At 39.3% G+C, this 27653-nt stretch overlaps 1 pseudogene; it reads right to left on the reverse strand.

Annotated features, from left to right (window-relative positions):
* Positions 1-8819: 8819 nt before the first annotated feature.
* LOC145389547 (small ribosomal subunit protein uS10m-like) overlaps positions 8820-27653 on the reverse strand; it is a 35670-nt pseudogene continuing 16836 nt past the window's right edge.

Raw genomic sequence — 27653 nt, forward strand, 5'->3', positions numbered from 1 at the left:
TACAAGGGAATAATTATACCTGACTTCCAATCCTCCGAGACCCTACCTTCCTCCCTGGCTAATCTGCACATCTTCCACATCCATTCTACTACTATCTCTCCCCCATGCTTCAGCATTTCACCACACACTCCATCAATTCCTGGAGCTTTCCCAGATTTAACTTTCTTCATTGCTTCCACAACTTCTATCCTACTGATTTCTTCCTGTCTTCTCACCTCCCTCCTTTTCCCAGCCATTCCCCAGCCACTTATACTCGCATTACTTCCATCCTCTACGTTCAACAATTCCTTAAAATGTTCTCTCCATCTGCTCACTTTTTCTCCCTTCTCCACTAGTAATCTACCATTTTTATCTTTCACTCCCCTGCTAACTTCACTTCCACCCTGTCTTACTCTTTTCACCTCTTTCCAGAACATTTTCTTACAGTCCCTCCACTTTACACTCAAATTCCTTCCACATTCCTCATCCACTCTCTTCTTACTCTCTCTTATCATTTGATAAATAATTTTTCATACAACTAATTAAGTGTGCACTAAGAATACAGATATCCAAATACAGCACTGTAAATCATGATGTGCACGCTTCAGCGTATCAGCATACTGAAACAATATACAAGAAAATTCACTCTGCCATTCTTCATACTGAACTGTACTTCTAAACATATGGTGCTTGGTTGGGAATTAATATTTGGACATTCTACTATTCATATTACTTATGAAGGTTTTGGTGAAGTTGATCGTTTTTCATTTTTGAAGGCTCCAACATGCTTGCATATGTTGGTCTTGGTCACCTAATGGCAGCTCTCCATGCTGCTCGATCTCTGGCAGCTTCCCTATTCAGTCCCTTAACCCTGAGGTCACACTCAATGTTAGCCACTATTAGAGGGATAAATATGAATATGAAAGTAAATACTGTACCAGTACTCTGATTCAAATGAGAAACAGCAGCGTGGAAAGCCGCCATTAGGTGACCAAGGCTGACACATGCAAGCATGTTGGAGCCTTTAAAAATGAAACGAAACGAAACGAAACAGTTGAAAGAATTATTTAGAAAAAATAATGGAAATTATTCTGTTGTTACTGCAATTTTCTGCAATCAAGAAATCCTTCCATTAATACTGAGAGGTGTTACTATATATTCTACTTTCATTACTACATTCTGATTATTCAAGGATATACAGTAATGCTGATTACATTGATACAGAATAACTCATACTTATATCTTATACTGTCACCTGAGAAATTCCTACAGTTCTGTCACTGACAGTTCTCAAACCCATATGTGAGACGTCCACTGCATTAGGAAAAAAAATGAAGTTGTTTACTGTCCTGTGTTGGTGATGATGGCAGCTCTTACATTTATGCTGTGCTTACTGTTTTAGTGTTAACAATAATACTCATTCACTACAATAACTGATGCATGTGATTTGATAACCACATTAAGTGTGACCTTAGGGTTAAGGGACTGAACAGGGAGGCTGCAATGGATCGTGCAGCGTGGAGAGCCGCCATTAGGTGACCAAGGCCGACACATGCAAGCATGTTGGAGCCTTTAAAAACGAAACGATTAACTGAGTTATCGGGTAAAAATACAATTCATTATCTGATAACTTATTCTGGACTTATAAATACACAGTACAGCAATGCTGTCTTTATAAATGTCACACATATCCTGTCTTTTCAGTGTCAGAGTTTATAATGTTCAGTAACTCTGACTTCATCATCCAAGGATACTTTCCATCATAATACTGTATTGTAAGCAATATGCAGAAACCATAACATAGCTGGTTCTCAAATACATCAATTATAAGTTACTATGTACAGAAGTAGAGAAGCAAGCCTTACATTCAGTATTAACACATTCCTGCACCCGGCCTGAGGTGATTCTAATCCTCCATCTCGCACCAGTGTTTTACTAATGAGCGTACCTCACTTCTTTTTTTTTTTTTTAAACAGATAATGGATGTAAAAATTACTGATGGAATAAGTCACGACGCTGGGAATTTTAACTTTACTGCCCCACCCTGCATACATTTTTTTCTTTTTTAACACCTTTCTAAAGCCCTGATTTTAAGCTGAATGCAAAGCAAGGAAAACTCACTTCTCTGGGAAGAAAGTATGGATGAGGAAAAAGAAACCTAAAGTAAATGAAGATAAACATAACTGTAAAGACACAGAATGCAGAGAAAAAAAATTACCATGCCATCCTGATCTTCTTTTGAAAGGAATCCAGACATGGAGGTGATATGTGAAAGGGGAAGGAGTGGAAACAGATTGTTCCAGTCAATCAAATGTGCTGGTCATGGAAGTGTGGGAATTTGTACGGAAAGGGGAAGGGGCTTGGAAATATCTTATTCAGCACAGTATTATTCTTTGTAATAAAACAAAAAGTACTGACTGCCTAATAACCTTTGTACAGTTCTCCTAGGCAGTGGAGGGGTGGCAAGCTTTGCAAATTTGTGGAGGATAAATCTTACTGAGGGGCTGGGTTGATGGGCAGTAAACACAGCAGGGAACAATGCCAGACAAAATCTTGGCTGCTGGCTTTATACTACCATTCTAAAACTGCTTTTGAGCCATTTTTCAAACTAATGTTTTTTGGGTGTGATATCACTGTTGCAAAAGTGGGGGTGAAAAAGTAAGATGCAGAGATGACATCATAGGTACAGGGAAGTGTATAACAATGCTTTTATCATTGTGAAAGTCTTGACCCTTCATCTGCTCATCCATAATAATTTCTTGAACATTCTGAAATTTATGACTGATAAATATATTGTTCTCTAAAGAAATATATATATATATATATATATATATATATATATATATATATATACCCCAAAGTTAGTTAACTCTATTACTACTAGGGGTTTCCAAGCAACAAAAATCTGGCATTAACCAGAATCAAATAACTATTGTAGATGTGGAAGGACTTGGGTTATTCGGTATGGTATCCTTAGTGATATACAGTAATGTCAGGATACTCTTGTGCCAGAGAAAACTTAAGCAATGAATCACCTTCCCTCCCTCTTGACAGGTTACAGTGCCGATAACCCTAATGCACTGCAGTTTGCATATTTCAATATTCCTTGTACTAGATCAGGTTTGGTTCACATTTAATTCAATAGTCAATATCTTATCAAAATCTACTGACATACAAAAAATTCATACAATTGGCAACATTTTGATTTACTCACCCACTGGACATAGCCGTTTTATTAACTTCCTAACATCTTTTCTGTATACAATTCATGAACTTATGTACAGATTCTCAAGCAGTACATTACAGTACTGTATACGGTTGGCAAATGCACCTCAGAGCTGCAGTGTTTAAAGGTAAAATTGCTAATTTTTTGCCAACCTTTATGGTAAGAACATTATTTTTTTGGTGTAGAGTCTCAAGACTGCTAGGAAATATTTATATTTTTGAGTGATGTAGATGGATTAGTCTGTGCTGACTTGCACTGTTATACAGTGTCTGTGCAGCAGTGATTGTACCAGTAAAGAAAATTATAGTACTGTAGAAGGGACATTCTTAGTTTCTAGATAATGTCAAGAGACTGTATTGTGTATGGAAGTGTGTATGAGTACTCACACAAAAAAGCAAAGCAACATTCCAGTGGTAAACACTAGAGCAATTTATGTTCCAAATGTAAATCATATTCTGTTCAATATTTTCCTTTCATATATTGTTCTAAACATTGTAACACAGACTTGTTTGGCTGTGAGTGTGTGTAGCCTATGCAGTGGCCATCCCTTGACAGTATACCACTATTAATTTTTAGTCTCCCTAGGCACAGGAATTAACACTCCTCAGATACCTTACACAGATTAACAGTAATGAAGGAAGAGGTGTTTGGTTCCAAGTGATAAGTTTGCCATGCTGAAGGAAACGAGACATTTAAAGACTGTAAGTGGTAGGGAGAACCCGTACTAATGGAAGCTTGTCTGTTAATATCGTTACCACAAGACAAAATGTAATGTTTCAATACCACAGCTGTGAAAAACCTTGGTAATATCTCATTTACAATAATTAGTGTTCAGTGGGCGAGGGGAAGTTTGGCGTACAAAGTAACCTGTACAGTATACCTGATACTGTAACAAAGCTGTTACAGTTATTAGGCAACTTATATACCATAAACTCTCCATTCACAAGGTCAGTAGTCAGATTCAACATTTTGATGTCTACCTGATCAATCAAACTCAGTGTGTGTGTGCGTGCATGCATGCATGTCTCTGTCTTTCGCTCTCTGTCTGTCTCACTTTAAATGTCTGAAGTGAGTCGTCTAGGCCTGGGTCCCTACACTCTGGCTGGGGCAATAAAGGATTAGATGATGGATGGATGAGTATACAATCTCTCTTTCAACCAAGATGAATGATTTAAGTAGGTACCACTGAGTTACATACCTCAGTTATTACTGCATGTTAGTCCCAGATCTTTCTAATCAAACACAGCAGCCAAAATCAGAGTTTATGGTCTGTTACCAATGTGCAGTTACACCACTTTGTACTAGGCATATAAGAGGCAAACTTCCCCTTTTAGAGCTGTGAGCAAGAAGATAATTATAAGCCTGTATATAAGACAGATATTTGTGCAAAAACTTCAAGTAGATTTTACCATCAAGTATCAAGAAAATTGTCTGACTTAATGATTGTGATGGAAATGTACAAAATTGTCAAGTATGTCTGTAGGTTATAGGAAAGCTTTTAGTGTCTGCCGTGCTTTTACAAACATGTGACAGTGCTCTAATCACGACAGAATTTTAATGTACAGTGTGTGGTTACTTGTAGTAGTTTATATTTCCTCTCTGTTTTAAGTCCCTACAATCACCAAACCAATGTTAACAGTAACCTTCCTAGTAATCTCAATTCCGTGCTGTATTTCTGTCATTTTGGAGATTTCATAATGCCTCTTTCTCAGCAAAATATTTTGCCTATTACATCTTATTTTCCTCTTGTAAGATGCTGTTATTGTGAATGCCTAATGCCAATCTGTCTGGCTAAGCAGACCCACTGACCACAGGTAAGCAACTGGTTCTATGGATCCGTCCTACAGGTACGGTATAGTACATACACTGTACAGAGAACTGGTACCCCTTATTGGTAAAAAGTGTTTCACCGGGATAGGACCAGGGTTGTTCTCAGGGCAAGGTGCAGGAAGCATGAGGAGGTTTGGCTCCTGAGTGGACAACTCAGCTGCTCCACCCAGGGTCACAATGCCACCACATGCAGGCTCCTCTTCAGCACCTGCTTTTGTAAATTACTGATGCAAACTAAGGCCATACTTGAAATAAAGAAATATTAAGGAGAAAGATAAGGTGTAATATGCATACCTTAATTGCAGAGAAAAATGTACTGTATTATGAAATCTCCAGAGCCATTCAAAATATGGCCCTTAGTGTAATGGTTATGTGTAATGATTTGTACAATATCCTGACCATTACCCCTGTACTGCACCAATACACCCACAACATTTGGGTTATGGAGGCACTTGTATCACACCTATCAACAGCCTTACCCTTCTCTACATACACACTTTTATACATCTTGGCAGTTCACATCACTACACATGCACACACACAAATGCTCATCACAACCATACACAATAGACCTGGCTCACTTACTTGTACATCCCCCTACCTTTACATAATACATCCCTCACTTCCTGGTACCTTTGTCGTAAATTGTTTCTGAAGCCCTATCCACTCGGTTATTGTCGGGTGTCAGTAACTGAACATAATGAGCCCATAATTAGCTAGTGAGCAATCATAACGAGTCCACACTAGAACATCTCGCTCATCCGCACATAACTTAGTGACAACAAAATTACTCTCTTGTGGCTCTATAAACAACAGGATGCTGTTGTGGGGTTCAAATAAATATGTCAATAAAAAATAAATCAATAAAAATCCCAATATCAAGAATGACACTGAGGTTGAAGTACGTCACCAATATGGAATGGAAGAAAAAGCAATTGGACCGGAGATGTGGAATTAGTGAGCTGATTAAAAAATAATAATAATAATATAATCAATCAATAAAGTGAGGTGGTAGGGCTACAGAGGTACATAGTATCTGGTACAAACACATAAATACACCAACCTATACAACCCATATCTAAATCACAACTTTTAACTCCCTCACTCCAATAATATTCATATTTTATTGTTGCTACCGTACTTTCAGAGATTTAAATTAAGTTTGGGTGAGACTTTTCACACTGGATGGGTTAAGTGGGGCTTGCAATAACCTTTTCAATATGAGAGGCCTTTCTTAATATGAATTTGGAAGTAGCAAGACTAATTTTAGCTAACTGATCATCACTGAGTTGTCTTTATCTGTGGCAGTGCGTATGCACCTCTAGATCCTACTAGATATTTTGAACTTTTCTACAAGTTAGCTAGTCAGATCACCAAATATTTTCATGACTCAGAGGCAAATATCTCTTGCCTCTTTCAGGTTTAGAATTTTGTAGAATCAACGGCATTTTTTTTTTTTTTTTAAATCGGTAAATTTTGCACTGTTCAACCAAAGTGAAAATTCAAACTGTCACTTTACCTAGTTCCAGACTGTGTTATTAGGGTAAAATATTTAAATTTTCTGTTGTGTGTTTTGTCTGATGTGAATGTACTCAGTGCAAGAAGACTACAGGTGTTGCTAAAAATAAGGCTTGTGGAATTTAAAGAATGGCATGCCAGTGTTTATAAGATTTAGAGCATACTGTGAGTTAACTGTACTCAACCATATTAATTTTAGGTCAAACAAAATGACTAACAGGACATGCTGCAGGTTGTACAAGAGTGACTACATTATTACTGTAAAGAAATTCAAAAGAGTTACCAGTACTGTACCGTGACTAATCCCTTCAGCCTAACAACTGCTCTGATATTTTACTTTTACTAACCTCCAGACCATTATATTTAATACAGAAGATATTTTTAAAACTTGGGGGGGTTCAATATCAGACAAATTACCTTCTTCTCAGCTAAAGATCCGCCCTATACTGAATAAAATTATCTGGTGGTGGTGTGCTTAGAATACCAAATGCTATCACGTTGAAGGGGTTAACTGATGAGAACCCACTTTACTGACTGGCAAAAGTATGCAGACCCAAGAGCCATTCTTTCTGCACACCCTCTACACACACTTTAGCTGGAGGGTAATAAAGGACAAGACCCTATACCTAATGCATACTTATCTAAAGTTAACACCACCAATGCAGATGGCTGTTATTTTACTCTTACTATCTCCAAGTGATTTTATTTAGCTCAGGAATGATGTTTCAACCTGGGGACACAGATATAGCCTACAATAACCCTATACGACTAAGGTTCTTAAGCTAAATGAAACTGTTCAGCAGCCACAATAATAAAACGTACATTGTTCCACCCTACCTCACCACATCCTAGGGTTGGAAAAGAGGTTTAGATGACGATGAGGATGAATTATTTAACCGAGTCCAACTGTGAAGTGTTTGGCAGCTCCTGGATATGTAAACAATCTCACACACTACTTAAGCAACAGAAAATTAATGAATATACCCCAAGCCATTTGTAACTCAGTGTACACCTTGCTCATACGTTACTCCTGAGAGGCGTAGTGTTGGTGCTGATACTGTCAATACCTGCAATGTATGGTGAGCAACTGTGCTGGTGTGTGTACGGTAGTGTATGGAAGGAGCGTACTTGGAATACCCTGATATAGTATTAATGATACTCCTGTAATATAAAAAAAATACTGGTGAAGCACTTAGAAATAACTGAGTATAAAACCAAACACAACATACTTAGTTTCTACTCAACTAGGTCAAATTTTTATAACTTATATTGTACTTATTTCTGCTTCCACATGTTTTTCCTGACTGTAAGTCTGTGTGTGCCAAAGACAAAATGCATAATAAAGGTCATTGTGACTACATGACTCTTTCTTATCCTATTTTTTTACAGGTAATGAGAGCACTATTTTACAGCATAACACTGGTTTGTATTTCATACATACATATTAAAATAATGTTTGCCACAGAGAGGTATGCAAACACAGAATCCATCCATCCATCATCCAATCCTACATTGCTCCATGAGGAGCGCAGGAGCCCGGGGCTAGGCAGAAAAGTTCTGGTAATCTGAAAATTTGTACTTATCAAGAAGTCATGATGGAAATGGCAAAGATGAAAAACATCACTGTTTAAAACAGCATTATTTTTCACGTCATTTGCTTAGTTCATATGATGCACGTTTTTATAATGGCATAGAGTACTTTATGTGTGTTCAACTTTTGTGATTATCTTTTTCAGTGACAAATATAAGGTACCATATCCAGTCTTTCCTTTACATGCAAAGCCCCACGTCCACTGCGAGGCTGGACTGCACTGAATTAGGTCTGGTTTACGGAAAACAAGTCTACAGTATTCATTACATGCCAATTCTCCCACCAGTTCTGAGGTTGGGCTATGTGGAATTTGTTTTGACTAGTGGGAAACAAATCTGTAGTGTCCTTCATTGATTTTCATGCTGCCTGATGTGAGCCAAGTCGAATGGGGCCCAGTAAATCTCACAACCACCTACACACACCTCTGCCCATAAATGCTCAAAAGCCTTTACTGCTTTTGCTGAGTACCAGTACTTCAGCACAAATTACATTATGTAATCTTGTACAATACAATCTACTAAATCCACAAAACTGTCTGAACATAGTGGTTACCAGTTAAGCAAAAGGGCAATGGCCAAAGTTGAAAGCATGACAGGATGAAGGACTAAAACAACAACAACTATATATACAATACTAACCTACTGATGAAGCAGTGATGATGCAGGCGTCTGATGATCAAACCGACACTTCTGATGATGGTTTGACATGTTGGGGAAGCTTCTGGAGTTCATGCTGTGGATGATACACTCATTAGCAAAGCAAAAACTATTCAATATTAGGCAATGTCAGCAATAAAAATAAATTACTTGACTGCAATCCAATACACTGATGTTAGTAACAAACCATACAAAGTATGGCTGTATGCACAAGTTAGAGTAAGCACTTCACTCATGCATTAGAAATGATTCTGCTAATTTAGTGCACTCTGGTATGTATTGTTTACTGGCTTCACTTCATAACTCTAAAGTTCATGACATGGCACCTGACGCTCCATAGCTATGCACTCCAATGCCCAGCAATTTCATTACCAAATAATATTTTCTTACACGACAGATGGGAGCACCCATCATCCACTCACTCAGTGAAGTACTGCCTTCGGGTCTCTCTACACTACGTGACAGGCCAAATGGTTTCTTGTGAACCAAGAAACCATTTACAATGTTGGGTTGGGTAGTGCCTCGCTATGCAGTCCCTTATCCCTGGGGTCACACTCAATTACCTCATCCCCGGTCTTTTTCGGTCTGCCTCTTACAACCCTACATCAGATGTTCACTCTTCTCACCTTCCCCACCCAACTGTCATTCTCCATCCACTCCCCATGCCCAAACCATCTCAATCCATCCCTCCTCATCACAACACCAATGCACTCCAGTCCCATCCTTCCTCTCAACTCTTCAATCATAATCCCCCCACAACTAGAAGAAAATGACAAATCCCATTTTGCCTTCATCTAAGTGTAGGGACCTGAGATTAGGCTACCATTAATTCAGACCAGAGCCCCTGGTGCCTCAACATGACAGAAAAACCCCTGACCATCTCCTGGACTTCAACCACAGCATATGCCACAATATGCTCTGACCAGGGCACTCTACTAATTGCACCACCAGATGTAATTTACTTGGACTTGGTAGGGGGGGGGGGGAATGGGGACTTACTGCATAATGATTCCTGACCTTCAGCTCAGATGCACAATGTTCACAACCACCCTGGCTTTCATTCATCAAACATTCAAATTTCAACAATACACTTAAATGGTTCTCACCCTGGTAACTTTCATAGCGACACCCTCTGGAAGATTACGCTGGATATACTCAAGGTAGGTGTAGCAGTAGACTGTGTGAGGCGCGGGAGTGATAAAGTGAGGAAATGGGTTCTGGCTTCATACTGCACTCGGTGTTTCTTGTGGATGTGCACCGACTTCAGTAATGTCCACCGTTTTATGTGCTTTGTGGGCCAAGCTCTGTGAAAGATATAAGCTTTTAGACTGATTTATATTTTTCTTTATTGGGCTATACAGTTACTTGTGGAAAGGCATACAGATATTTCTTAAACTATATTTCAGTTAAACAGGGAGGCTTGATCCTGCAGCTGGATACCTTCACATGGTGGAACTGACATAGCAAAAACTGCCTGGTTATTCAAACATTCTCAACTCCATCCCAATCCCCCTAAAAGAGGATGGTGAACTGTAAGAGAAATCCAGTTTCAATCTACAGTCCACCCAGATCACATTCAGATAAACCTGGGGTCACAAGTTCACAACAACAACAACAACAACACAGAGGATTCAACTTTTGTCTTATGGCTTACAGCCTTGGTGGGGAGAAGCTGAGTTTTCAAGTCTGTAATTACTGAAACTTTTTTTTTTTAACCTAGGGATAAAGGAGACTAAATGCCACCAATGAATTCCACATGTTTCACAAGAAGCTACCAAAAGAGGTGAGAGTAGGAGTTTGGAAGTACTGTGCCCTCTCTCCCTTTGTTCCCATGTAGAGATACGACACGCTTACCACCCAACACCTGTGCTTTGAACAACCTCATTCCTCTTATACCATGTAAGGGGAGAATGTACAACTGCAGATGAAATTACCACTTCACTCTTTCGTCAAACGGTTAGGTGACCCCACCATAACATTCTGAAACTTTGCTGGGCACCACAGATTGCACCACTGGGTTTTAAAACTCACTGTTCACTAACCTCATTATTTATCCTACTGATTTATAGTACTGAAATGTATCAATATTTATGCCTATAATTCTACCTCAAGATTTCTTTCTCCTTGGCACAAAACAGATGCAACAGCCTTCTTAAACATTTTCCCACCCTACGTGAATGCAAAAAAACTGCTCTAAAATGATGGTGATACTGCCACAATTACAATGCTACTGAATAAGGTAGGTATAAGACTAATCTACTGCCTATCTTTAGCTAACAACCTTTATCCACTACCCAGAAAATGTTACAAAGACAATGAAGGTGTGTAAAAATTAGTCACCAAGTCTCTACGATTACATATTTTTTGTATTACAGTATTTCTTCTGCCTAAAGACATTTACATTCAGCTACGGCAAGATTTAGGATGGGGGTTGGTAGAGATATGTTTACCATGTTGAATAAAACCATCTGAAGGTAACAAGAACAAACTATAAAAGGACAAAGCCATATGGAAAGGTTACGTATAAATGAGGCTTGGGGTGGAAGACAATGAAGTGGACTTATGATTAACAGGAAGGAATGAGCCTAAGTAAAAGAGGGTCACAGTGTCAAGACAATGGGGACATAAAGAGAGAGAAAGAGAGAGAGAGAGAGAGAGAGAATGTGTGTGTTTAGGGGCTCTGAGTTTTGCTTCCTCATTCTCCAGTGTTTCTTTGGATGTTATTCATGGAAGTTGGTATTTATCAACTTTTTATGTTCACCAAAGGATTGCTTAAAAAAAACTGCACTGATATTTTTGCAACTTAAGCACATATGACGTAGTTCATTTACATAATGTTTTTGACATATCAGATAGAGCCAGGATATCAGGGGCTTGAATGGTGAGCGAATCGAAGCGTGGCCCATTGGATCGGGCAAATTTGGCCTGTCTGGACGTTGTTACTGTGCACTCTGCCCTAGGGTGGGAAAGGAGGTCCGGATGATGATGATGACTGACCTTTTTTCCCACATGGCTAGGGTAAGGTATGATCCTTAACATAATGGATGGATGGAGAAGCTGCAATGAATTATAAATGATATGAAATTGGAGATGCTATGGAACACTTGGAATGAGGAGATGCCAAGAGAGGGGTGGAAAAGTAGTAAGACCAACCCTCCACCCACCTATGTCTCTGTTATGCAATCTTCTCCTCCCCCATCAGGAGCACAGGGGCCTGGGATGGGCTAATTAATTTAGATAATTAAAGCAAGAGTCATTATATCACTCACACTTGAATGGTATTCTGTATGCAATAAACCCCAACTACATCTCATATTTAAAGCCTGATGTGTCACATATGGTTAATAAGACAAAAAGTAGGTTGAACTAACATGTCCTGAACTGTACTTCCGAGGTGAGATGCAGCGGTGGAGAGGAAGGTGAGGTATGATGGTAGCACCGCTGGGTCATGTCCTCGGCACTCCACATCAATTACGCTATACAGACGGTCAGGCTCACCATCATCCACAACCTGCAATAATATCATTACCTATTAACACTTTCACTCCAGTGATGTACTTTATGTTTCTGCTAGCCCTAGATGATGTTATTTAGCCAAGGCAACACTTTTTCACAGTGGAAGGCAAACAACGTATACCTTCAGCCCTTTGCCAAAGGTTAAAATATGCTGCATTAATAAATTTGTCTAGTTTTAGCAAGAATACAATAAAAATGTCACCTGACCAAAGGTGTTAAGAGGAAAAGCTGGTACCGTAACTACTGATCAACATCTTTTTCTTGTCACACACCAGTACAGGGTAGTTACATAAGTCTTGTCATACACAGTCATTCATAATTAAACATGCCTGATATACTGTACAGCATATATACAAAAAATTGTATCCAACTGGAAAAATTAAGCCAAAAAACATAGTACAGTGCCATACTGTACACTTACAACTCAATGACATACATCTGCAAACTCTGGTTATATGCAGGATTGTCATTACTTACTTGATTAACTCTGTGATTTACAGAAATCTATCTATCTATCTATTGCCAGACGCCTCAATCCCGTTTAGGGTGGCCAAAAACAAATCGCCTCCAAGTTGCCCTGTCCCCCGCCATTTCAATGCCACGCTCTCAACTCACACCCCCTTCTCTCATAATTTCCCTGTTCTTTCTCTAACTCTGTCTATAAGTATCCTACCATACACTTTTCCTATTATACTAAGAAGACAAATGCCCCTATGATTACCACACACTTCTTTTTCCCCTTTTCCTTTGTACAAGGGAATAATTTTATGGTATAACTAACAGCTAAACAGAGCATCTTCACACTGCCTTGTATGCAAACAATATCCATATTAAAATTATAAAACATAAAAGAGAACATTAGGCTGACAGAGATGTCAAAAAGTCTCTTAAGCCCACAAGACTGTGGCCACAAGGGCAGTACTGTATTATCAGCTTGGGATGCCTTTTAGCACCTCTTCCTTACTAGTTCACTTTTGAAAAAAAGACATCAATATTCATGTTATGTAAGCAGTATACATCAATAATAAAGACATGAATGACATACTGTAACGGGGTGTATAAAAGCCTGCACTGCCTAGATGCAAAGAGGGGACCCTGTCTTTGGCTCAGTGGTAACGTGTGCGTGTATCAAGCACGAGGGTCTGAGATCGAATCTTGGTCAGACCAGTGATTAATTTGTTAAGTTTCAGTTTGGTTATTACAATCTATCTATCTATCTATCTATTGCCAGATGCCATAATCCTGTAAGGGGTGGCCATTTGACTCTGAGTTATTTGTTTTACAGGGAGGGGCACTAACCCTCCACCAACCCACTTGTTGACATGTAGGGAGCACGTATGGTTTGGTTATATGGTTACCACCCAGCATTGTAAATGGTTTCTTGGCTTACAGGAAACCATTTGGCTTGTCACTCAATGTAAAGCCACCTGTAATGGAAAGAAAAGCAATAAGAAGTGACAGGAAAGATGGGAGAAAGAGGAAGAGAGGAGGACAGGCACAGAAAAAGAATGATAAAGGCTAAGGAAGAAGTAGGCAGCACTACATCAAGTGACCACTGTATATTTGAGTGTACTGTGCAAATTAAATAAATGAGTATGAGTACCAGGAAGTCTCCTAAGCTGACGAGACCATAATCAAATGGCAATATTCATATGCTGTCTATCATACAGTACTGGAAGATGCTAAAGATATTGGAAGATGCTAAAGGTGATCAGAAAGAAATTATTATTCTCATATATTATTCTCTTTAGGGAGAAACATCAGCATCATCATCACCATTAAAATCACAATCATCATTACCATCTTCTTGGCCCTTTTTTCCACTTAAAGACAGGGTTATGTAGGATCCAGAAACAAGGAAATAATAAGTACAAAGGTGATAGAATTATGAACTTTTGTTATTCTTACTCAGTGCAACTTTGCTTATTCACTCTAACCAGGCCTATATGTATTCTGCCTATCTTATCTTGGCCTAAAACTGCCATCTCCATCTTGCATTTTGATCAGTATCATGAGATTAACAATTGAATATGGAGCAAGTCATAATAAAGTGCTATGGAAATGGTGTAGAACCATACTATTGCTGTTATAGAAAAATAAGCTGTAACAAGAGATTAACACTAGATTATGGTGCTAGTTACAAAGAAGTGCTATGGAAGGGCTGTACAACCTTAGTTATGTATACTGTCTTACTTTGCAATGAAGTGGAAAGAAGCTAAGTTATGGCAGACATACTGTAGACCAGCCTGTGCTTACCACAAGCTGGTTAGTGTCCTTCCTCACTTTGTCTTCCGACAGCTATGCATCAGTCATACAAGCTCCATTAAACACTGTGATAAATTACATATTTTCGTTAGAAAAATGTACATAATCATGGGCCCTAAGAAGATCAGTGAGTCAGCTGGAGCTAAAAGAAAAGCAGTGAGAACAGAAATGCCCCAACCCCAAGCATCTCCCCAGCCCCAAGCATCTCCTCATCCAAAGAGACAGAAAAGAGAAAAAACACCAGAAGGGCAGTTTCCTACAGTTTTCATGGAAGGTGACTCCCCTTCCAAAAACTAAAACCCCTCCTCCTCCTCTCCATATGCATCCACTTAAGCCATCAGCTCTCCTCAGGACTGGTAAGATGCAGTGAAATTTTTATGTATATAATCTACAGAGTATATGTCTTTATTTTAAAGGTTTTATGTACAGATTAATGCAAAATACATTGTTTCTTATGGAAAAAAATGATTCGGTTTTCAAACAATTCGCAACTCGTACAGCCTCCAGGAAAGAATTGTGTACGAATTCCGGGGTTCTACTGTATACAGGATGATGAAGATGGTATACAGTATATATATACTGTATACAGTGCTGCACACCCTCGATTTAATGAACTAACTGGTACCAGACCCCTGATGTTAAAGCCGATAGTTCATTAAAGCAAAACACCATGCTGTTCGGCAATTTCCCAGGTGTCATGGCTTTTACCGAACAAAGATCGTTAAATACAGATCATCGTTTTGCCGTAGTGTCGTACACAATCAGAGACAGCTAGGTCTGAATGGTCTATCTATCTATCTATTGCCAGACACCATAATCCTGTAAGGGGTGGCCATTTGACTTTGAGTTATTGGTTTTACGGGGAGGGGCACTAACCCTCCACCAACCCACTTGTTGACACGTAGGGAGAACGTATGGGTTGGTTATATGGTTGCCACCCAGTGTTGTAAATGGTTTCTTGGCTTACAGGAAACCATTTGGCTTGTCACTCAATGTAAAGCCACCTGTAAAGGAAAGAAGAGCAACAAGAAGTGACAGGAAAGATGGGAAATATAGGAAAATAGGAGGGCAGGCACAGAAAATGAATGATAATGGCTAAGGAAGAAGTAGGCAGCACTACATTCATGACGTCACATGATGGTGTGGTATTAAGAGCACACTGTGACTGCAAACCTGGTTAAGGTGAAGATTATTTTTGTTTGGATATTATTCATATCAAAACACAAACAATATTACAGTAAAAGTCCAATTCTTCAGCATCCAATTCCCCAGCAAATCTGACATTTCGGCAGTTTTGAGAAATAGTCCCATTTACGAAAATCTCTGATCGTTCGGCAGATTTTCCGATTTTTTTCGTCAGTCTTGAAATTCTCCATGAGGACCCTCTACTGCTGGGGACTTCTTCCAGCAGTAGCAGAGTCCAATCAACCCCTTCTATTGTACATATGTAATTAAGGAACCTACTATAAGTTTAGGTAAGTGCATGTGAACTTGTAGGCCTACTGTACCATTACATTTATATACAGTATGTTCACTAATTTCTTTATTTTTCATATTCATGTATAGTACTGTATTCATTACAGTATTGTACAGTATCAAACAGTATACAGTACTCTCTCCAAGCACATTTGTAATGATATGAGTGGTGATGATAGTGTTCACCGAAACATATAAGGTATTGAGTGGGTAGGGTTTTTGATAATTCGGCAATTTTGATTTTTCGGCACTAGCCTGGTCCCATAGATGCCGAAAAATAGGACTTCTACTGTATTATGTGGTTTCTATAGTTATTAGATAGTAGTTCAGTATTTGTTTTTATATTCATGATTCTTATCTTACAGTAGTTGGCATTTCTGAACACAAAATCCAATTCTCCATAACAGTTACACATCCTTCCCCTCAACTATCACCTTTTTGGGTGCACCACCACCTGTCCCACCCCTCCATTCATTCAACAATATTTACAAATGCTTCTGTCCCCCACCACAACAACTTTAGTTTCCTGCCAATAACCCGAACCCATGAATCGACAGTACCCATTCTACCCCATTTCAGCCAAATACTCATCCTACTGCACTCTTCCACCTTTTCTAATCTTTTTTACCTTTATTACTACCCATTCTACCTATTCTCCCACCACTACAAGCAGCCAACACCCTGCCACAGGTCTAAAAAATAAAAAATGCTTTTTCAAGCTCACCATTCCCACAACACACACACAATCGTAACCCCAACATAACCTTCTCTTCATCTACCATTCTTTTCCTTTCCTGGTACACTTTTTTCTGCACTACACTCCTATTCATTAATCCTACAGGACCTTCCACCCACCATAAATCCAGATCTTGAAAAACCCGAACCCAAAATCACCACACCTAACACCAAGCCAGCCACCTCACTTTTCCAATTACCTTATCCACCCATTCATTTCTCCCTTTTATTCCCATTCATCACCTTTTAGCACATTTCCCTACCTCTACATGCACCCATTTCTCCAGCTCACAGCCAGCCAAAAAATGCATTTCCAACTCACCACCCTACTTCCCAGCTCAATTTCCACTACTTCCACAAGCTCTCTCCCCTAAACTTCCACCTTACTGACTAAACCTTTTACCCCACTACCCTCCTATCCACCCACATTAATTCATAGATGCTTCCACTTCCTCCAAATACAATTTTAGTTCTTGCAAATCCAAACCAAATTACCTTAAACAGCATCCACCTGCCATCTCACTTTTTTTCACATTTAACACCTACCACCCACTTATTTCCTCTTTTTCATCCCTGTTATCACTTTTCACATGTCCACTCTACCCCAATACCCACCTCCTTTAACTTACAGGTGTCTGTACTTTCCCCCACCAACACTCCAGTTTAATAGGAAACACGAACCCGATTATCCACACACAGCTCCCACCCAGCAATCCCACTATTTCACTTATTCTACTGCATTCACCCATTCAGTTCCTCTTTTTACCCCCATTCATCATTTTTTAACACATTCCTCTCTCACTATAGGCCCCCATTATTCCCACAAGCTTTCTCTCCACAACTTCCACTTTATTGAGTGTACCTTCCACCATTCCACCCCAATCCACCTACTTCAATCTACAGATGCCTTCGTTTCACTCCATTACAACTTTAGTCTTTTGACAGACCTGAAACAGCAGTCTGATGGCACTTGTCCTCCCTCACTACTCCCAAAAATTAACTTTACACCACCTTTTCTTACTTCCCCACCTTCACACTCACACTACTACTTATTAACACGTTACCCTGCTCTATACTTTATTTTTTTTCCTCAATTATCACCAACCCCAGAAGCTCCCTCCCCTTAACTCCTACTTTTTTTACTACAGTCAAAATCTATCTTGCACAGAGATAATAATACTGGACTGTATTACCAGGGCCTGTGGCAAAGCAGACAAGGAAAACTTTGACGTCTGTGTTACTTTCTTCACTGATTGATCATACTATGTATAAAGATTTAATTACCTGTTATAAAGTGCTTCCTGCAGACCTTCCACATGTCAGGCTTTGAGGTCTTGGCACGAGCTATCCTTGCTAACCATAATTTTCTCCTTTCTGCAGTTAATTTCTTTCCTGCTTCTCCCTGACTTGGAATCTTCAGTACCATAAAAGGAGAGACTGGGGTGTTTATTGGACTTATTTCCACAGCCGACAAAGCAGCAAAAGTGTGGCATTGTTATTTGTTACGAGACAAGTACACACACCACGTATAAGTCTCCAGAATCTGAAAATATTCACCCACATACCAAACCAAAATAAATACACAGGAGCCTGGTGATCTTACACTTCCCCGCGCTAACCCACAATGCACCAGGATGTTGACGTCACAAATGTTTATGAGTCCGCGTTGTTGTACCTCCTACTTTGTGTGGGTTCCATATTTTCTTCATTTCCTTCCTCCCTCTTCTCTGGGCCTGTGTCTCTTCTTCCTCGATTACTCATTATCCTCTTGCATGCAGCTTGAGTCGGCACAGAAAATACAGGTGTAGCCACGAGCACATGATTGCAACCTCATCCTCGCCAGTAGTACTAAACGCCACCCGTCTGAGGGCTCACGAACGGGACGCTGTTGCAGTAAACCGCGGTCAGTTCAAATCGTTTCCTGATGGCCGTCGACTACACTCGTATTCCGAAGTGAAAGGGAATAATTCATAGGACTATAGTCATAAAGCGCAGCGAAAGGGTTATGTCAGATTAGTGTAGGTTCAGTTACGTTAGATTAGTGTGGGTTGTTAATGGTAGATTAGCGTAGATTGTTACATTAGATAAGAAAAATGCAAGCATTATCATCCTGAGAATTACGTTAGATTAAAGAAAAGAAAAGAAATGTAAGAATGATCATCTATTACCAATTTGGAAGTCCCTGGTCCTCCCTAAACTGGAGTACCCGTCTCAGCTGTGGTCTCCACACAAAATTGGTGAAATTCAGCAAGTGGACAGAGGGTCTTCACCAGAAAACTGAGACTCATCGGTCTAGATATACAGATGGCAGTTTTGGGCTGTTTAAAGTGAAATGAGTAAAGCAAACTTTGAGCTTTTGAAATCGGCGGGTTGGCGCCAAAATTCAGCAGGTGCGCGTGGATAAGAATGTTTTATCTTTTTATATTTTTTCTTTCACTGCAACCAAGGTTGGGAAATATTAAACTGGAAAAAATTGGACCAAACAAGTCTTTTTCGGTTAATAGTAAGTTGCTAATGGACATTTTATGAATGCCAAGCAGATCCCGACGCCATTTTGAGGGAAGAGGACAGCGTGGTAAGCATCCGACTTTAATTCACCTTCTTTTATTAGTCACAGTTAATTTGCAAGCATTACTTTATTTACTGATTTTAGGTAGGCTATTGGTGATCACTTGGAGGTGGGTATGGTAGGGAAATGGTTTAATGGTGACGCTTTTAGATAATTGATGACATTGGGGCTGGGGACGCCGAAGAATTGCCTTCGTAAGTATCCGTCCTAATTCAAGTTTTTGACTACTTATACATGTTTTGCCCCCTTTATTCCTGTTACTAGTTTTAGTAAAGGTAATGGAGATAACTTTGAATGAGGTATCATAAGGGTTATTGGTGTTTTGAGATGGTAAATGGTGATGGATGAACAGACGCCTAAGAGGCCAGCGTCTCAGGTGAACAGATGCCAAAGAGGCCGGCGTCCCACGTATTTGGCTTTGATTTCAACCATTTTCAACCAAGTTAGCTACATTATTGCACTTGTTAAATTTAGACAAGTTAATATTGTTTAGAGGTTAGAATGGTCAGGAAGTTTTATTGTTTTATGGTGTAAAATTGTTGACTGCTTTTCAGGTTACGTCCCCATCTGAAGGGAGAAACCTGTATTTCGTCCCGGCAAGGATGCTGCACCGCACCAGTTCCCTTCCTTCCCATATACAGGATACAGGTAATTGACTTACGTTTATCTACTTAGTATAATTAGATAACAGCCGTTTGCACTGATGGTGCAAAAGCAATGACAGGCCCAGTAAAAGGTGTTTTGGCTCTTATTAGAAACGTTGCTCCATCAGGCAGACACTTGATTTAATAGACGTGCACTTGCAGTAATGAAGATGCCATGCGAACTAAAGTTATGCTGGATGAGGTATTCAAGGTGGTAAATTTCATCAGAGCTAGACCACGAAATTCGCAGCTGCGTACGGCTCTGCTAGGAGATGGGGCCCAGTCATAGTGCTTAGTTACTGCACACGGAGGTGCGCTGGTTATCCCGCGGCAAAATTCTTTCACGTGTGTGTGATACGAAAGATGAGTGATCTTTCTTACAGGAAACAGCTTTTCTCTGTTAAATAGTGACGAAGTCTGGTCAGTGAAACGGCTATCTTACTGTACAGATGTTTTTAAAACTAAATGAACTGCACTTGTCATTGCAAGGCTCAGATGTGACATACTGAAGGTTCAGGACAAAATTGAATCTTCTCAAAGTAAACTTTTAGGTTGATTGTGCAAAGGCAAAACAAAGTGAATGTTTTCCAACTCTTCATCTGTTCCTGACTAAAAATTCCTTGCAGTTGGATGGAAGTTCAGGAGAATGCATTGTTCACCATTTAAGGCAATTAAGTAATACTTTGAGGGAATAATTTCTCAGGCAGGCAGACCCTCTGTCCATTTATGGATTCTGGTTCTGTAATAGGACAAACCCTGTCTGTGAAGGAAAATTAGCAGCTGATTTAAATTTTAATAGATCAAACGCTCAGAACAACATTTGATAAAGACTCGCTGCTTATCTTTTGGGCAAAGCTCTTGCACGAGTATCCTGATATTACAAAACGAGCAATGAAACATCTGATGCCATTTGCAACACCGTATAGGTGTGAAGCGGGTTTCTCACGCTATATTGCCACTAAAAACAAATACAGAAGTTGGAAGCAGAACCTGATAAAGCGCCTGCAACTAAGAAGCATCCTTTCAGATAGTCTTTGTCACCAAAAGCAAGCCCATACATCACACTGAAGACTGTAAGAATGACGAAGCTATGCAATGATTTTCAGTTGATTCACATCATTAAGTGTGTGTGTGTGTGTGTGTGTGTTTTCCCGCGCGCGCCAAGAAGCGACAGCGATTGTGTTTTCGCGCGCGCGCCAAGAAGTGATAGCGATTGTGTGTGTTTTCCCGCGCGCGCCAAGAAGCAACAGCGATTGAGAAGCGTTCCGGCAGATGTTAAAGTTTGGGAAACACTCTTAGATTTCAGTTAAGGAAATCTTCGTGTTTTTACGAGAATAAATGTAAGAAAGTGTAGATAATTATCCACCTATAAGTCTGTATATATTGACTTCTTGCGGGTAATTTATGTACAATAATATGCCTGCTAGTGTTAGATAAGCAAATGGAGATAACTAGGATATAAATGTTAAGGGAATTTTTATGTTTTAAGATGAAATTGTGTTACTGTGAGGTGATGAAAGTTATCTTGATATCCTGATCCATTTTTCTACCTTGTTACAGCCTCTTTATTCACCTTTTTCTGTTATTTATGTTAAATGTTATATAATAGGGATAAAGAGGATGAGAGTATGGTAAAGAAATTGGTGTTTTGTGATAAATTATTGACAGGAATAGATAGATTTTAAGTTTTTTCTAGTTGCAGCTATTTTATGAACACGTTCCTGTTTACTGGTAATTATAAGTAAGTGGAAATTAGGATTGATTGAGGATATAATTGGTGCTATTGTGAGGTGAAGTCTAAGAAAGTTGTTAAGTCCCCATCTCTAATTCCACCTTGTACCTACTTACTGGAGCTTGAGTATTCAGCTATTGTGAAATCAGTTAATGGAGGTAAGAAAGAGGTGAGTATGGTTAGGGTATTCAAGTGATTATACCTTTTTTACCATAACTTGGCCTAAATTGTCACATCTCCGCCTTGAATACTGGGTTTTAACGAGAGATTAACCCAAGAATACGGTGCCAGTCACGAAGAAGTGCTATGGAATGGATGTAGAGCCGTAGAATTGTCTTTTTCTATCATTAAGCTGTGTGAAATATGCTGCAAAGGACCAATATCTCAGCCAAGTTAGTGTAATAACTGTATAGTTATTTAGTGGTAGGTGGTGGCGACCATCATCCACTCACTTGATGTAATGCTGCCTACTTCTTCCTTAGCCTTTATCATTCTTTTTCTGTGCCTGCCTTCCTCTCTTCCTATTTCTCCCATCTTTCCTGTCACTACTTAATGCTTTTCTTTTCGTTACAGGTGGCTGTACATTGAGTGACAAGCCAAATGGTTTCCTGCAAGCCAAGAAACTATTTACAACACTGCACCGCCGGATTAAGGGGGGGGGGGCCTCCCACCAGAGCAACTTGTGTTTCATTTCATTTCGTGTTTATGCATAACATGTTACAGCATTGGATGAATAGTCCCTGTTCAGTATTTCCTAACTAAAAGTGTCCTATTTATATATTAGGATTTAGGTTACCAGTCTGTGGTGTATGCCACTGGGGGAGTTGGAAAGGGGGCCTCCCTTCCAAGCGGGCCCCGGGCCTCCCACATGTTTAATCCAGCCGTGCAATACTGGATGGTAACCATATAACCAAACCATACGTGCTCCCTACGTGTCAAGTGGGTTGGTGGAGGGTCAGTGCCCCTCCCTGTAAAACAAATAACTCAAGAGTCAAATGGCCACCCCGTACGGGATTATGGCGTCTGGCAATAGATAGATAGATAGGTTGATGAGTGGTTATATTGTGAGACCAGATGGACGTTGCCATAGCAAGTATTCTGAGATAACTTTGTTTTGTCCTCATCACAGGCTATTTACACAATTTATTATACTTATTAATGTTAGATAAGTTGGTGGAGGTAACTAAAATAAAAGTTTGGTTAAGGAATTTGCTGTTTTATATGATTAATGGCTCTCTGTTTTTGAGGATTTGTACCCAAATTTTTAGACAAGAAATTCCTGCTCTGATTTGCCCTTTTTACCACTTTAATTTACTCCCATTATTCTACTTACTAATCTATAAGTTAATAAGATAACTAGGATTTGTTCTTTAGGGGGGAAATATTGTTGTTTTTGGATAGTTAATAGTTCTCTGCTATTGATAGGAATTTTTGAAATGTTATCCTTTTCCAGTTACACTTTTTGTCTACTTGCAGCTGATTTTCTGACATTATCTTATTTATTGCCAGGCACCTTAATCCCGGAGGCGTAGAGGATGGGCACAGACACCTCCACGTCGCCCTGTCCTGTGCCATTTGGCTGTCCCCTCTCCAACTCATCCTCCGCTCACGTCGCCCTGTCCCTGCAATGTGCCTGCCCTCTCCTACATAGCTGCATCCCTCCAACTAGTTGTTAGCATTAAGTGTGCCAGTGCTAGTTGCTGATAATATATTGGTTGCAGGAGGTAAATAGGAGTAAGGCGGTGTTTAATGGTTATGTTTCGCGATCATGTAAAGAAAATATAATAATAAGTGACAAATGTTAACTTGCTCTAATTACTGGGGACACTTTCCGTTTGCAGCTAATCATCTTACATTGTTATGTACTCTTAACTTTGCCCAGTTTGTTGTCCTCTTGCATCCTATTAATTTCATGTAGCTTAGTGCCAGAATAGGACAGTACTACTGCTTTACATTCTTTCCAGCCTGATGAAGCTGATAATCTGGTAGGTCTGATGGTCCCCCCCTGGGATTTCAAACATAAAAGAAAATTAGAGAAGTAGCAGGTTCTAGTACAAAAAAATGATAACTATTTCCATTTTACACTGACTTGGCCCATAATTTCACAGCCTTGCATTGCTCTTCTTCATGACTAGCTCAAATAGTAGGGAAGAACCGCCCCCAGCATCAGTGTGTCCTACGTCCCATGTAATTGGTAGTGTATGTTAAATGATAAACAAGTGTCCGGTGGGCCCAGAGTCGTTCAGTTGGTCCACTTGGTTTGTCCCATTTAACAGGATATCTGGTATGTACAATGGTTTGTCCAGGGATCTCAAAGGGTCCATTAAATCCCATGTCTGGTGTAGCCAGGTACAGTACAGCGAGGGTTTAGTGTAGTATAAACAGCTTCAGTACATGTATGTGGGAGTTTAAACCTGGTATCTGGTCTAGTTAGTGGTAGGTGGTGGCGACCATCATCCACTCACTTGATGTAGTGCTGCCTATTTCTTCCTTAGCCTTTATCATTCTTTTTCTGTGCCTGCCCTCCTCTCTTCCTATTTCTCCCATCTTTCCTGTCACTACTTAATGCTTTTCTTTCCGTTACAGGTGGCTTTACATTGAGTGACAAGCCAAATGGTTTCCTGTTAGCCAAGAAACCATTTACAACGCTGGGTGGTAACCATATAACCAAACCATACGTGCTCCCTACCTGTCAAGTGGGTTGGTGGAGGGTTAGTGCCCCTCCCTGTAAAACAAATAACTCAGAGTCAAATGGCCACCCCGTACGGGATTATGGCGTCTGGCAATAGATAGATAGATAGATCTGGTCTAGTGGGGTTTGGGAAAGCGGGGGTTTACTCTTCTGAAAACAGCGTCAGTATATACTTGCCCCTACCCGACTAATTGTTGCCATCACTTACAGGTACATGATTACGTGTTGGAGTGTGTTATGCAGATGGGGGCAGAAGAACAGTGTGTTACGACAGTGCTACTCAGGAGATCGGCGTGTGTTATTAGTGTTATTCAGAGATCAGAATGTGTTACTAGCATGTTACTTGTACTGTACCTTACTGTGTTACTCAAAAGATCAATGTGTTAATATATACTGTTACTGAAAGGATCAGAACGTTTTACAGGTGTGTTACTGAAAAGACTGGGATGTGTCACTATGTTACTGAAAAGACTGGAATGTGTTGATGTGTTACTCAGTGATCGGAATGTGTTAATAATGTCACTCAAAGTAATATGTTAATAATTTGTTACTGAAAAGATCGGAAAATGTTAATAATGTGTTACTCAAAGATCAGAATGTGTTTTTAACGTATTCAAAAGATCAGAATGTGTTACTATATATACTCCATTTCACCAAGTTTGGCACCATGAGTGATGTCCTCAACACCTGTAGTACACACACACATTCAAACGTAGCCAGAGTTAATAAATCATGTGCACATGGTTATGTATGTACGTATGTATGCAGTGTCATGTGCACCAAATCCATTACTTTTGGTTACTTATGGAGACTCATTACCTTTGGTTACGTATGTATGTAAATATGTATGTAGTCATGTGTACATAATGATCCATTTCCTTTGATTATGTGTATATGTATGTATATATGTAGTCATGTGTACATAATGATCCATTACCTTTGGTCATGTACCGGTATGTATGATGTATACATGTATATACGCACATACGTATTTTAGTGTCATGTGTACATATTTATCCACTGACTTTGGTGGTTATGTATGTATGTAGGTAGGGTCATGTGTACATAACGATCCATTACCTTTGGTTACGTATGTATGTACAAATGTATGTAGTGTCATGTGCACATAATGAGCCATTAACTTGGGTTACGTATGCATGTATGTATATGTATGTATGTAGTGTGGTTACGTATGCATGTATGTATATGTATGTATGTAATGTGGTTACGTATGCATGTATGTATATGTATGTATGTAGTGTGGTTACGTATGCATGTATGTATATGTATGTATGTAGTGTAGTTACGTATGCATGTATGTATATGTATGTATGTAGTGTAGTTACGTATGCATGTATGTATATGTATGTATGTAGTGTGGTTACGTATGCATGTATGTATATGTATGTAGTGTGGTTACGTATGCATGTATGTATATGTATGTATGTAGTGTAGTTACGTATGCATGTATGTATATGTATGTATGTAGTGTAGTTACGTATGCATGTATGTATATGTATGTATGTAGTGTAGTTACGTATGCATGTATGTATATGTATGTATGTAGTGTGGTTACGTATGTATATGTAGGTATGTAGTGTGGTTACGTATGTATATGTAGGTATGTAGTGTGGTTACGTATGTATATGTAGGTATGTAGTGTGGTTACGTATGTATATGTAGGTATGTAGTGTGGTTACGTATGTATATGTAGGTATGTAGTGTGGTTACGTATGTATATGTACTGTAGGTATGTAGTGTGGTTACGTATGTATATGTACTGTAGGTATGTAGTGTGGTTACGTATGTATATGTACTGTAGGTATGTAGTGTGGTTACGTATGTATATGTACTGTAGGTATGTAGTGTGGTTACGTATGTATATGTACTGTAGGTATGTAGTGTGGTTACGTATGTATATGTAGGTATGTAGTGTGGTTACGTATGTATATGTAGGTATGTAGTGTGGTTACGTATGTATATGTAGGTATGTAGTGTGGTTACGTATGTATATGTAGGTATGTAGTGTGGTTACGTATGTATATGTAGGTATGTAGTGTGGTTACGTATGTATATGTAGGTATGTAGTGTGGTTACGTATGTATATGTAGGTATGTAGTGTGGTTACGTATGTATATGTAGGTATGTAGTGTGGTTACGTATGTATATGTAGGTATGTAGTGTGGTTACGTATGTATATGTATGTATGTAGTGTAGTTACGTATGCATGTATGTATATGTATGTATGTAGTGTAGTTACGTATGCATGTATGTATATGTATGTATGTAGTGTGGTTACGTATGCATGTATGTATATGTATGTATGTAGTGTGGTTACGTATGCATGTATGTATGTAGTGTGGTTACGTATGCATGTATGTATATGTATGTATGTAGTGTGGTTACGTATGCATGTATGTATATGTATGTATGTAGTGTGGTTACGTATGCATGTATGTATATGTATGTATGTAGTGTGGTTACGTATGCATGTATGTATATGTATGTATGTAGTGTAGTTACGTATGCATGTATGTATATGTATGTATGTAGTGTGGTTACGTATGCATGTATGTATATGTATGTATGTAGTGTGGTTACGTATGCATGTATGTATATGTATGTATGTATGTAGTGTGGTTACGTATGCATGTATGTATATGTATGTATGTAGTGTGGTTACGTATGCATGTATGTATATGTATGTATGTAGTGTCACGTGTGCATAATGTTCAGTTAACTGGTTATGTATGTATGTATGTTTGTCACCAAGGCCGACACATGCAAGCATGTTGGAGCCTTTAAACAACGACAACGTACAACTGCGGACAGATGACTGGAGGCCACCCGCTCCATCACCTCGTCGTGCTGTGGTGCACATCTCACTGACAACTGAGTAGCGTCGTGGCTCTGCACTCAGGGGTCCAGCGTGCTACCGTTTCGAAACAGCTCATTACGTGTCTGACTCAGGCTGGCTTACTCTCGTCTGAATGTAGTAATTCTTAAAAACTATACAAACTGTGTTATGAAATAATATGAAATATTTGTTGTCATGCTTCATTTAAATAACTTTTTACGGTTAATTATGTGTGTAATGGGCGTCAAGAACTGGCCAATGGAGTGGCTTGTTATCGTCGTGCCACAGTGAGCTATTACTGAGTTCATTAGTCATTCCTGATGTCTAATTTGCGCATATTGCTTGTACTTATCTAAAGTGACAAATA

The sequence above is a fragment of the Coenobita brevimanus genome, unplaced genomic scaffold (genome assembly GCF_032717465.1).
Source record: "Coenobita brevimanus isolate Jiangsu-jjx unplaced genomic scaffold, ASM3271746v2 jjx.HiC_scaffold_1233, whole genome shotgun sequence".
NCBI lineage: Eukaryota > Metazoa > Arthropoda > Malacostraca > Decapoda > Coenobitidae > Coenobita > Coenobita brevimanus.